Source organism: Mytilus edulis, chromosome 10 (genome assembly GCF_963676685.1).
Source record: "Mytilus edulis chromosome 10, xbMytEdul2.2, whole genome shotgun sequence".
Lineage (NCBI taxonomy): Eukaryota > Metazoa > Mollusca > Bivalvia > Mytilida > Mytilidae > Mytilus > Mytilus edulis.
In genome coordinates, this window is record NC_092353.1 from 80023071 (window position 1) to 80036386 (window position 13316).

Consider the following 13316-nt stretch of genomic DNA (forward strand, 5'->3'; position numbering starts at 1 on the left):
TCTTACTAATTTATGACACTCTGATTTGGACAAGAAAGTATAACATGAATGTCGCATATGAGGGTTTTTTTCTTTCGTAATAGCTTTTACTATATACTAAATGTTTAACCGTTAACAAATTCGCAAAAGACCATTTCATGAAACCATGTTACAAATGAAGTGTAGAAAGTGATCAAAAATATATGGTGTCAGATGTGGGATTCGAACCCACGCCCACATTCGTGGACCAGAACACTCATTCCCACGAATGGGAAGGTATTAACCTTGAGTCTGGCGCCGTAGACCACTCGGCCAACCTGACATGACAACAATTTGGCTAATTTTAATAGTTAACCATCGTCTAAGGTACGGAAAACATTATAACTGAATAACTTGTCCTTTTGGATTTTTATTAAATTCGTAATTGGCGCATTTTAGGATTTGAGGAATTTTTTCAACATCTCTAATCTTTTTTTCATCTGTCAAATGAACGTTTTATATGATTACTCAAAATTGTTCCACATGAAATTGAACATGGGCAAATCATTTCGTCTCACTTTCTTTTATTCCCTAAGCCTCCAATTCTCACTTGAACACTTCCCACTAGAACCATATAGGGCAAACTAAACAAACCAACATTTTTTTTCACGAAGCCAGTTGACAAATACATAAAATATCAGCAGAAAAGTCGTAAGGTAGCGTGGCCGAGCGGTCTAAGGCGCTGGTTTTAGGCACCAGTCTCATTGAGGCGTGGGTTCGAATCCCACCGCTGCCAAGAATTTTTTACTGAACAATTCAATTTTTCTATCCAAAAGACACTTTCCAACCCTGTCGATTATTTTGAGAGAGAGAGAGAGAGAGAGAGAGAGAGAGAGAGAGAGAGCTAAGAACCACGGTGGGTATGGTTGTCCTGCGAGAGAACGTACTGTGCTGGTGATTTGGTCCTGACGGGTGCTGGTGGGTCCTGATTCTGTGCTGGTGGGTTTGTTTACATTGTATCAGAACGGCAATAAAACGACTGTTTTGTTGCTTAATTTTTCTCTGATGCGTCATAAGTACCATGCAAAGTATATTTCAACAATATAAAATTGCAAAAGTCGTGCAAGTTCGTTAAACGGAATTGTCCTGACGATGTGCTGGTGATAAGAAAAAAGGTCCTGGTTCTGTGCTCCTATGTCCTGGTTCTGTGCCTTTATATTTTAGTTAAAAGTGGCAAATATTCAAGATCATTGATGCTGTACTGTTATTGACTACTAGTAATTAACTGTTGTCTGCTTTCTTGAAATTGACATTGTTATGAATCTGTTTACTGTTATTATGAGAGAAAAAAAAACCTATTTTTTATTCTTTTTAAAATTAACTGTGATTTTATTTATTGGCCTGTTAATGGAACCCTTCTTGCCCCCTTTTAAGATAAGAAAATATGCTTACGATTTTCGGGATTACGATCATTTTGCAAGATCGCCAAAATACGTTGTAATTTATACAATACTTATATAAAGTAGATGATGTTGTATGTTTGTTGTCAATGGACAAATTTCCATAAGTAACCAAAGAAAGTATGTGTAAACAACCATACGTCATTGTACGACCTTCAACAATAACCCATAAAATAAAAATGTAAAAGGTTTTGTATAAAAATGGAGAGCAAAAATATAGAAGAAAGGACTTTCTGAGCGTTTGAATCATATGTCTTTAGCAGCTTAAAACACATTTGTTTGTGAAAAATTGAGAGCTGACTATAAGAATGACAATAGTATTGCGGGTTTGTTTGTTTGGTTTTTTTTTGGGGGGATGGGGGATAAGTTAGAGCGAGGTTACAGTGAAAGTGTTAATCTTGGAATAGTTTCCCGTAAGATTTAAAAGTTGTATTTTAAAAGAAAAATGTATCTTACAGCTATTAAGAATCACTTGCTGTATCTGTAAGATATTTTCAACATATTTTTTTTGTCTGAACGGTTATCAGGTATTTTTTTTCGAAAGTTCGATAGAACACTAAAAAAATCACTATTTTATGAAAGGGCAGACTAGAATATGTCAGAGAATATGTCAGAGAATGAAGACGAGATAACCTAGAGAACATTAACAAAACTAAGATTTCTTAGCTTTTTTATTTCAAAATTCCAAAATAAATAAATATTTTTGATAAAGAATTACAGGGGAGGAAGTGAACAATGTGTCCTACTTTTCTATATTTAAATATTTTTTATGAATAAAAATCAAATGTGCCTTAATTATGATTGAAAATGAGTAAATGGAAAAACAACCAAACTAAAATACACTTTTATTTTAATATTGGTAATATCACTCAGCTTTTAAGTTTTGTGTGTCAAACACACCATCTCTGTAGTAATGACTCCTTATTAAGATATGTCACATCTCCATTTTTTTTCTGCATTTTTTTATATTGTGAATTCTTAGTATTATTATATTAAAATGTAAACTTAATTTATATTTAAAAAAACTGAATCTAAAGCCAGATAAATCAAACATTTTTGTTTCTATCTATCCGTTTTCAGGACTTTAACAATCAACGTAAACACGCCTGGAAAGTAAAATGCGTACTCGGCTGTCTGTAATCGACCATTTTTAGACACCCTCCTAAAAAACAAGCCGGGGGTGGGGTTCAGAGATGCAAATTAAGTACTTAGATCAATATTTTATATTTTCGTGTATGGTTTATCACCCCCTCCTGTGGCCTGTCAATTTAACCATCTACGACAACAAAATTTCTTTTTTTTAGAATTTACAGCTCTTCTATAAATATATGCAAAGCAAACCATTGATTAAATTGCTATATACTACAATTTGTTTGGAAAATAAACATTAACTTCAATTCCTGTCAGTTTGTATTTGTCCAATCAAATCCCAGTATGTATTGAAACTCCGCCTACCTATTGTTTGAAAACATCCAAGCGAACATAGCAAGCAAGTCAATCAAAGTTTTTTTTTGCATGCTTTTACAGAAGAGCTGTGCTATATAATGCAAGGAAGCGTTTAAGTCTTTCGCCAAAAAATACTATCAATTTCTTTTTGTCCTATTTAAACTTCCGTACCATTTCCTTCCATTCATGATCATTAACTTGAACTGTAAAATATTTCTTGGTACCTTCTTAATTCCTTTATGAGTCTTATGTAAACATAATTATGACAATAACTGTTGTGAGAACAAGATTCACTGCACACTTTTAAAGTTCTGCTTCATCAAACATTAAAATGTGAACTTAAGTTTTGAGACTTTTTTAATCTACACGATTGGAATTTTTGTATATGAGAACATGGTTTATCTATTAGTTGAAAATGCGGCTTTGAACTAACTTTCAGTACCTGTAAGCATTCGTTATTCAATAATGTGTGTCTTTGTGTTATTATTTTATGTAATAAATTGTTGTGTTGATACACCACTGTAACAATGAAGGAGGAAATGAGGAGGTTTGGTTGGGTGGAAGTGGGGAGGGGTATGCGGAGCGCTAACAAACATGTCTATGCGGCATTGGCTTTGATCATTGTTGAAGCATCAATGTAAGGGGCATTTAAAATATCTTAATAAAACTATTCTTATTTTAGATACTATATATTGCTATCTGATATTGGACGAAAGATGTTGCCCTTTTATGTAATTATTTAATACAAGTTACGATCATTTCAAAACACATATTAAACAGCCAAATGGATGCACAAGAGCTAAAATAGGAGTCATAGATCCTATTGCAACAATTATCTGCCCAATTTTATTGATTTTGTAACATTTGTTTCAAATATGACCAACTTCTTATCCAAAATCACCAGCACCGTATCAGGACCCACCAGCACAATGACAGGACCCACCAGCACAGTATCAGGACATGAATAAATTGAGAAAATGCTAAATTTTAATAAATTGTAATGTTTTTTCACAAAATAGTTTTGTCGCGTGGATTGCGGTATTGAAAGCGGACTCTATGAGCATTTTTGTTTTACTTTTTCAGTTCGAGATTTTCTGAAAATGAGCATTTCTGTGTTACGATTACTGAAAAAGTTTAGAGGGTCAACTTTTTAATGGTTTACATATGAACCCATAAGAAACAAAATTGAAAAATCTCAACCGTTTTCTTCCATTTTTTATGAGTGAAAACGTCAAAAATCATTATTTTCGTCTTTGTTTACATTTTTTCATTGATCACCAGCACCCGTCAGGACCAAATCACCAGCACAGTACGTTCTCTCGCAGGACAACCATACCCACCGTGAGAACGCGGACGAGGTTTTTTTTTTTAAAAGAATTCCTACAAATGAACGATAATGAATATTACCTGTTTCCAACTGACTACGAATTGCGAATTATCTACTTTCATGCACTTGATGCTTTCAGTCAGTACCTACATTTTTTTCCGTTTGCATTTTGGACACACCAGTCGGCTACACATTTGCACGGACTTCATGCGTATTGAACGGTAGTTGGGAAAATCCAATCACAAACTTTAAAACAAACATGAAGTTAATTCAGCGTTCTTTGGGAAAACGATAACATTCAAGAGTGAACAATTTTTCTTCCGCCCTAAAAACTCACTCCTCCGTTTTAACGTTCTACCCACTATGTGAAATCTATTTTTGATAATTGAGGATGAATTTCATTTGGCTCTTTCCTCAAACTGAGTTTACATGAGCTATTTTCAATCCACTGATGGTTCAGCAATTGATAATCTTACTAATTTATGACACTCTGATTTGGACAAGAAAGTATAACATGAATGTCGCATATGAGGGTTTTTTTCTTTCGTAATAGCTTTTACTATATACTAAATGTTTAACCGTTAACAAATTCGCAAAAGACCATTTCATGAAACCATGTTACAAATGAAGTGTAGAAAGTGATCAAAAATATATGGTGTCAGATGTGGGATTCGAACCCACGCCCACATTCGTGGACCAGAACACTCATTCCCACGAATGGGAAGGTATTAACCTTGAGTCTGGCGCCTTAGACCACTCGGCCAACCTGACATGACAACAATTTGGCTAATTTTAATAGTTAACCATCGTCTAAGGTACGGAAAACATTATAACTGAATAACTTGTCCTTTTGGATTTTTATTAAATTCGTAATTGGCGCATTTTAGGATTTGAGGAATTTTTTCAACATCTCTAATCTTTTTTTCATCTGTCAAATGAACGTTTTATATGATTACTCAAAATTGTTCCACATGAAATTGAACATGGGCAAATCATTTCGTCTCACTTTCTTTTATTCCCTAAGCCTCCAATTCTCACTTGAACACTTCCCACTAGAACCATATAGGGCAAACTAAACAAACCAACATTTTTTTTCACGAAGCCAGTTGACAAATACATAAAATATCAGCAGAAAAGTCGTAAGGTAGCGTGGCCGAGCGGTCTAAGGCGCTGGTTTTAGGCACCAGTCTCATTGAGGCGTGGGTTCGAATCCCACCGCTGCCAAGAATTTTTTACTGAACAATTCAATTTTTCTATCCAAAAGACACTTTCCAACCCTGTCGATTATTTTGAGAGAGAGAGAGAGAGAGAGAGAGAGAGAGAGCTAAGAACGCGGACGAGTTTTTTTTTTTTAAAAGAATTCCTACAAATGAACGATAATGAATATTACCTGTTTCCAACTGACTACGAATTGCGAATTATCTACTTTCATGCACTTGATGCTTTCAGTCAGTACCTACATTTTTTTCCGTTTGCATTTTGGACACACCAGTCGGCTACACATTTGCACGGACTTCATGCGTATTGAACGGTAGTTGGGAAAATCCAATCACAAACTTTAAAACAAACATGAAGTTAATTCAGCGTTCTTTGGGAAAACGATAACATTCAAGAGTGAACAATTTTTCTTCCGCCCTAAAAACTCACTCCTCCGTTTTAACGTTCTACCCACTATGTGAAATCTATTTTTGATAATTGAGGATGAATTTCATTTGGCTCTTTCCTCAAACTGAGTTTACATGAGCTATTTTCAATCCACTGATGGTTCAGCAATTGATAATCTTACTAATTTATGACACTCTGATTTGGACAAGAAAGTATAACATGAATGTCGCATATGAGGGTTTTTTTCTTTCGTAATAGCTTTTACTATATACTAAATGTTTAACCGTTAACAAATTCGCAAAAGACCATTTCATGAAACCATGTTACAAATGAAGTGTAGAAAGTGATCAAAAATATATGGTGTCAGATGTGGGATTCGAACCCACGCCCACATTCGTGGACCAGAACACTCATTCCCACGAATGGGAAGGTATTAACCTTGAGTCTGGCGCCTTAGACCACTCGGCCAACCTGACATGACAACAATTTGGCTAATTTTAATAGTTAACCATCGTCTAAGGTACGGAAAACATTATAACTGAATAACTTGTCCTTTTGGATTTTTATTAAATTCGTAATTGGCGCATTTTAGGATTTGAGGAATTTTTTCAACATCTCTAATCTTTTTTTCATCTGTCAAATGAACGTTTTATATGATTACTCAAAATTGTTCCACATGAAATTGAACATGGGCAAATCATTTCGTCTCACTTTCTTTTATTCCCTAAGCCTCCAATTCTCACTTGAACACTTCCCACTAGAACCATATAGGGCAAACTAAACAAACCAACATTTTTTTTCACGAAGCCAGTTGACAAATACATAAAATATCAGCAGAAAAGTCGTAAGGTAGCGTGGCCGAGCGGTCTAAGGCGCTGGTTTTAGGCACCAGTCTCATTGAGGCGTGGGTTCGAATCCCACCGCTGCCAAGAATTTTTTACTGAACAATTCAATTTTTCTATCCAAAAGACACTTTCCAACCCTGTCGATTATTTTGAGAGAGAGAGAGAGAGAGAGAGAGAGAGAGAGAGAGAGAGAGAGAGAGAGAGAGAGAGAGAGAGAGAGAGAGAGAGAGAGAGAGAGAGAGAGAGAGAGAGAGAGAGAGAGAGAGAGAGAGCTAAGAACGCGGACGAGGTTTTTTTTTTTAAAAGAATTCCTACAAATGAACGATAATGAATATTACCTGTTTTCCAACTGACTACGAATTGCGAATTATCTACTTTCATGCACTTGATGCTTTCAGTCAGTACCTACATTTTTTTCCGTTTGCATTTTGGACACACCAGTCGGCTACACATTTGCACGGACTTCATGCGTATTGAACGGTAGTTGGGAAAATCCAATCACAAACTTTAAAACAAACATGAAGTTAATTCAGCGTTCTTTGGGAAAACGATAACATTCAAGAGTGAACAATTTTTCTTCCGCCCTAAAAACTCACTCCTCCGTTTTAACGTTCTACCCACTATGTGAAATCTATTTTTGATAATTGAGGATGAATTTCATTTGGCTCTTTCCTCAAACTGAGTTTACATGAGCTATTTTCAATCCACTGATGGTTCAGCAATTGATAATCTTACTAATTTATGACACTCTGATTTGGACAAGAAAGTATAACATGAATGTCGCATATGAGGGTTTTTTTCTTTCGTAATAGCTTTTACTATATACTAAATGTTTAACCGTTAACAAATTCGCAAAAGACCATTTCATGAAACCATGTTACAAATGAAGTGTAGAAAGTGATCAAAAATATATGGTGTCAGATGTGGGATTCGAACCCACGCCCACATTCGTGGACCAGAAAACTCATTCCCACGAATGGGAAGGTATTAACCTTGAGTCTGGCGCCTTTTTTTTTTTTTATCTTTATTATAATCAAACTTCGTATTTACATATCACAGTTCAGAATTACACATCAATGAAAAACATTATTATCAATTACTGTCCTTTCTCTGAAAAGAAACATTCAATATTCTACATTTACAATTCAAATGCGTGAAATATTTGTCACGAACACAATTATCTGGTTATATACTCATATATAGATATCATATTATATCCTTATAGAAAAATATTCATATACTTATATTCTAACTCACTCTTATCTACCATTCAGCACATACATTCAAATTGATAAAAAGCTTACACAGAATACAAAGAAAATTTAGAGTGAAAAATGATTATGACGTCTTATTTTCCGACAGAGGACAAAAAATAATACAATAGAAAATATTGTTCGCACTGGGCTGGATTCCATTCCACAACGCAATCAAAATTCGAAGTATTAAATATCGAGTCAATCATCAGCTATTTTAAGACATGCAAACAGAGCACAAAAATTTTCAAAATATTTGGAAAAACTTTTTCACAACATACTCACAAACAACATACAAACTATCTCTCTTACAAATCAACATATAATAAAATAATAAAACATTTAAAGTTTTTTATTTGTCGCAAATTCTATCATCTCATCTAGTCCTTTTCTCACATCATCAGTCATCAATTTCGGTATAGTTCTTACATCACGAAAATCTTCAGTCAACACTTTATTAAATTTATAGAAACCTCGGTCACTGCAATCGAGTATTTCAAATTCTTTCTCATCTATATGATACAATATCAGACGATTCCTCAATGTTTTTCCGATCAACAATTCGTTACGACCTCCTGATTGTTTCAAAACAAATTTTGGAATTAACTTTATATCAGTTGCAATATTTGACGGAAATGTTTGTTTACTTTTGTCATTATTTTCTACCAATTTATCGCGTTGAGATGTAGCAGATAGAATATCCCTGTAATTTACTTTACTAAGCGGCGGAAATTCTGAAAGTTCATCATCTTTTGTATTACATTTATTCCTTTCAATTTTGTCCATGGATAATCTACCTTTGTTTTTATTTACATTTTTTCTATTGACACAATTAACTGATACAGACAATTCTTTACCTGTATCGATTGCACTCAGTTCTATATTTGGACGTTCTATACCGGTTTCAATGTTACCTGAACATGCTATAACGGAGGTCTCAGACGGGTTATCTTCAATGTCCATTATATCCGATGTATTTGCCGCCACTGTTTCGTCCTGTATTTTATTGCTTTCAAATACACAATCTGAATGAATCATCTCGATATGATTTTCAATATTCGAAATAGTTTCAACACTGTTGTTATACTCTTTCATTCGTTTTTTGTCACGGTTGACAGTTGAAATCGACTTTCGTTTACTTTTATTTGTATCTTCATTTGCAAACATTATAGAAATACGTGCTCTGTCACTTTCACCATGCACAGTAAATGTAATATTTCGAAATTGTTCACAAGCATTTTCAATGGTACTCCTTAATAAGGATGGAAGTCTCTCCATTATAATATAATTCACCCTTGGGTAGCCTCTTTCTATACGACAATGTTTACAATAATGTAAAACATTACAAACGACAGTTTTGTTATAATTAAAGTCAAAAACTTACTTCTGATACAAGTTAGAACGTTTATATTCCGAAAATATGCTTGGAAATCCGAGCAATCACTTATAACATAGTAAATATTTCCTTAGACATAAACACAACGTCCAGTCACTTAAAGGTCCACTCGACCACCCCAGTGATCAAAAATATATGGTGTCAGATGTGGGATTCGAACCCACGCCCACATTCGTGGACCAGAACACTCATTCCCACGAATGGGAAGGTATTAACCTTGAGTCTGGCGCCTTAGACCACTCGGCCAACCTGACATGACAACAATTTGGCTAATTTTAATAGTTAACCATCGTCTAAGGTACGGAAAACATTATAACTGAATAACTTGTCCTTTTGGATTTTTATTAAATTCGTAATTGGCGCATTTTAGGATTTGAGGAATTTTTTCAACATCTCTAATCTTTTTTTCATCTGTCAAATGAACGTTTTATATGATTACTCAAAATTGTTCCACATGAAATTGAACATGGGCAAATCATTTCGTCTCACTTTCTTTTATTCCCTAAGCCTCCAATTCTCACTTGAACACTTCCCACTAGAACCATATAGGGCAAACTAAACAAACCAACATTTTTTTTCACGAAGCCAGTTGACAAATACATAAAATATCAGCAGAAAAGTCGTAAGGTAGCGTGGCCGAGCGGTCTACGGCGCTGGTTTTAGGCACCAGTCTCATTGAGGCGTGGGTTCGAATCCCACCGCTGCCAAGAATTTTTTACTGAACAATTCAATTTTTCTATCCAAAAGACACTTTCCAACCCTGTCGATTATTTTGTGAGAGAGAGAGAGAGAGAGAGAGAGGAGAGAGAGAGAGAGAGAGAGAGAGAGAGAGAGAGAGAGAGAGAGAGAGAGAGAGAGAGAGAGAGAGCTAAGAACGCGGACGAGGTTTTTTTTTTTAAAAGAATTCCTACAAATGAACGATAATGAATATTACCTGTTTCCAACTGACTACGAATTGCGAATTATCTACTTTCATGCACTTGATGCTTTCAGTCAGTACCTACATTTTTTTCCGTTTGCATTTTGGACACACCAGTCGGCTACACATTTGCACGGACTTCATGCGTATTGAACGGTAGTTGGGAAAATCCAATCACAAACTTTAAAACAAACATGAAGTTAATTCAGCGTTCTTTGGGAAAACGATAACATTCAAGAGTGAACAATTTTTCTTCCGCCCTAAAAACTCACTCCTCCGTTTTAACGTTCTACCCACTATGTGAAATCTATTTTTGATAATTGAGGATGAATTTCATTTGGCTCTTTCCTCAAACTGAGTTTACATGAGCTATTTTCAATCCACTGATGGTTCAGCAATTGATAATCTTACTAATTTATGACACTCTGATTTGGACAAGAAAGTATAACATGAATGTCGCATATGAGGGTTTTTTTCTTTCGTAATAGCTTTTACTATATACTAAATGTTTAACCGTTAACAAATTCGCAAAAGACCATTTCATGAAACCATGTTACAAATGAAGTGTAGAAAGTGATCAAAAATATATGGTGTCAGATGTGGGATTCGAACCCACGCCCACATTCGTGGACCAGAACACTCATTCCCACGAATGGGAAGGTATTAACCTTGAGTCTGGCGCCTTAGACCACTCGGCCAACCTGACATGACAACAATTTGGCTAATTTTAATAGTTAACCATCGTCTAAGGTACGGAAAACATTATAACTGAATAACTTGTCCTTTTGGATTTTTATTAAATTCGTAATTGGCGCATTTTAGGATTTGAGGAATTTTTTCAACATCTCTAATCTTTTTTTCATCTGTCAAATGAACGTTTTATATGATTACTCAAAATTGTTCCACATGAAATTGAACATGGGCAAATCATTTCGTCTCACTTTCTTTTATTCCCTAAGCCTCCAATTCTCACTTGAACACTTCCCACTAGAACCATATAGGGCAAACTAAACAAACCAACATTTTTTTTCACGAAGCCAGTTGACAAATACATAAAATATCAGCAGAAAAGTCGTAAGGTAGCGTGGCCGAGCGGTCTAAGGCGCTGGTTTTAGGCACCAGTCTCATTGAGGCGTGGGTTCGAATCCCACCGCTGCCAAGAATTTTTTACTGAACAATTCAATTTTTCTATCCAAAAGACACTTTCCAACCCTGTCGATTATTTTGAGAGAGAGAGAGAGAGCTAAGAACGCGGACGAGGTTTTTTTTTTTAAAAGAATTCCTACAAATGAACGATAATGAATATTACCTGTTTCCAACTGACTACGAATTGCGAATTATCTACTTTCATGCACTTGATGCTTTCAGTCAGTACCTACATTTTTTTCCGTTTGCATTTTGGACACACCAGTCGGCTACACATTTGCACGGACTTCATGCGTATTGAACGGTAGTTGGGAAAATCCAATCACAAACTTTAAAACAAACATGAAGTTAATTCAGCGTTCTTTGGGAAAACGATAACATTCAAGAGTGAACAATTTTTCTTCCGCCCTAAAAACTCACTCCTCCGTTTTAACGTTCTACCCACTATGTGAAATCTATTTTTGATAATTGAGGATGAATTTCATTTGGCTCTTTCCTCAAACTGAGTTTACATGAGCTATTTTCAATCCACTGATGGTTCAGCAATTGATAATCTTACTAATTTATGACACTCTGATTTGGACAAGAAAGTATAACATGAATGTCGCATATGAGGGTTTTTTTCTTTCGTAATAGCTTTTACTATATACTAAATGTTTAACCGTTAACAAATTCGCAAAAGACCATTTCATGAAACCATGTTACAAATGAAGTGTAGAAAGTGATCAAAAATATATGGTGTCAGATGTGGGATTCGAACCCACGCCCACATTCGTGGACCAGAAAACTCATTCCCACGAATGGGAAGGTATTAACCTTGAGTCTGGCGCCTTTTTTTTTTTTTATCTTTATTATAATCAAACTTCGTATTTACATATCACAGTTCAGAATTACACATCAATGAAAAACATTATTATCAATTACTGTCCTTTCTCTGAAAAGAAACATTCAATATTCTACATTTACAATTCAAATGCGTGAAATATTTGTCACGAACACAATTATCTGGTTATATACTCATATATAGATATCATATTATATCCTTATAGAAAAATATTCATATACTTATATTCTAACTCACTCTTATCTACCATTCAGCACATACATTCAAATTGATAAAAAGCTTACACAGAATACAAAGAAAATTTAGAGTGAAAAATGATTATGACGTCTTATTTTCCGACAGAGGACAAAAAATAATACAATAGAAAATATTGTTCGCACTGGGCTGGATTCCATTCCACAACGCAATCAAAATTCGAAGTATTAAATATCGAGTCAATCATCAGCTATTTTAAGACATGCAAACAGAGCACAAAAATTTTCAAAATATTTGGAAAAACTTTTTCACAACATACTCACAAACAACATACAAACTATCTCTCTTACAAATCAACATATAATAAAATAATAAAACATTTAAAGTTTTTTATTTGTCGCAAATTCTATCATCTCATCTAGTCCTTTTCTCACATCATCAGTCATCAATTTCGGTATAGTTCTTACATCACGAAAATCTTCAGTCAACACTTTATTAAATTTATAGAAACCTCGGTCACTGCAATCGAGTATTTCAAATTCTTTCTCATCTATATGATACAATATCAGACGATTCCTCAATGTTTTTCCGATCAACAATTCGTTACGACCTCCTGATTGTTTCAAAACAAATTTTGGAATTAACTTTATATCAGTTGCAATATTTGACGGAAATGTTTGTTTACTTTTGTCATTATTTTCTACCAATTTATCGCGTTGAGATGTAGCAGATAGAATATCCCTGTAATTTACTTTACTAAGCGGCGGAAATTCTGAAAGTTCATCATCTTTTGTATTACATTTATTCCTTTCATTTTGTCCATGGATAATCTACCTTTGTTTTTATTTACATTTTTTCTATTGACACAATTAACTGATACAGACAATTCTTTACCTGTATCGATTGCACTCAGTTCTATATT

The 13316-nt window shown here is 34.6% G+C and overlaps 10 non-coding genes across 10 annotated transcripts; 5 read left to right on the forward strand and 5 right to left on the reverse strand.

The window, feature by feature from the left end:
* Positions 1-186: 186 nt before the first annotated feature.
* Positions 187-301, reverse strand: Trnal-caa (transfer RNA leucine (anticodon CAA)). Its single transcript has 2 exons — positions 264-301; positions 187-232 (listed from the first exon to the last, which is right to left on the reverse strand). It is a non-coding gene; the product is annotated as a tRNA-Leu (tRNA).
* Positions 302-673: 372 nt separating this feature from the next.
* On the forward strand, positions 674-754 carry Trnal-uag (transfer RNA leucine (anticodon UAG)). The gene has a single exon. It is a non-coding gene; the product is annotated as a tRNA-Leu (tRNA).
* A 4093-nt stretch (positions 755-4847) lies between these two features.
* Positions 4848-4962, reverse strand: Trnal-caa (transfer RNA leucine (anticodon CAA)). Its single transcript has 2 exons — positions 4925-4962; positions 4848-4893 (listed from the first exon to the last, which is right to left on the reverse strand). It is a non-coding gene; the product is annotated as a tRNA-Leu (tRNA).
* Positions 4963-5334: 372 nt separating this feature from the next.
* Positions 5335-5415, forward strand: Trnal-uag (transfer RNA leucine (anticodon UAG)). Its single transcript has one exon. It is a non-coding gene; the product is annotated as a tRNA-Leu (tRNA).
* Positions 5416-6157: 742 nt separating this feature from the next.
* Trnal-caa (transfer RNA leucine (anticodon CAA)) lies at positions 6158-6272 on the reverse strand. The gene is made up of 2 exons: positions 6235-6272; positions 6158-6203 (listed from the first exon to the last, which is right to left on the reverse strand). It is a non-coding gene; the product is annotated as a tRNA-Leu (tRNA).
* A 372-nt stretch (positions 6273-6644) lies between these two features.
* On the forward strand, positions 6645-6725 carry Trnal-uag (transfer RNA leucine (anticodon UAG)). Its single transcript has one exon. It is a non-coding gene; the product is annotated as a tRNA-Leu (tRNA).
* A 2704-nt stretch (positions 6726-9429) lies between these two features.
* Positions 9430-9544, reverse strand: Trnal-caa (transfer RNA leucine (anticodon CAA)). Its single transcript has 2 exons — positions 9507-9544; positions 9430-9475 (listed from the first exon to the last, which is right to left on the reverse strand). It is a non-coding gene; the product is annotated as a tRNA-Leu (tRNA).
* A 372-nt stretch (positions 9545-9916) lies between these two features.
* Trnal-uag (transfer RNA leucine (anticodon UAG)) lies at positions 9917-9997 on the forward strand. The gene has a single exon. It is a non-coding gene; the product is annotated as a tRNA-Leu (tRNA).
* An 803-nt stretch (positions 9998-10800) lies between these two features.
* On the reverse strand, positions 10801-10915 carry Trnal-caa (transfer RNA leucine (anticodon CAA)). Its single transcript has 2 exons — positions 10878-10915; positions 10801-10846 (listed from the first exon to the last, which is right to left on the reverse strand). It is a non-coding gene; the product is annotated as a tRNA-Leu (tRNA).
* Positions 10916-11287: 372 nt separating this feature from the next.
* Positions 11288-11368, forward strand: Trnal-uag (transfer RNA leucine (anticodon UAG)). The gene has a single exon. It is a non-coding gene; the product is annotated as a tRNA-Leu (tRNA).
* Positions 11369-13316: the final 1948 nt, after the last annotated feature.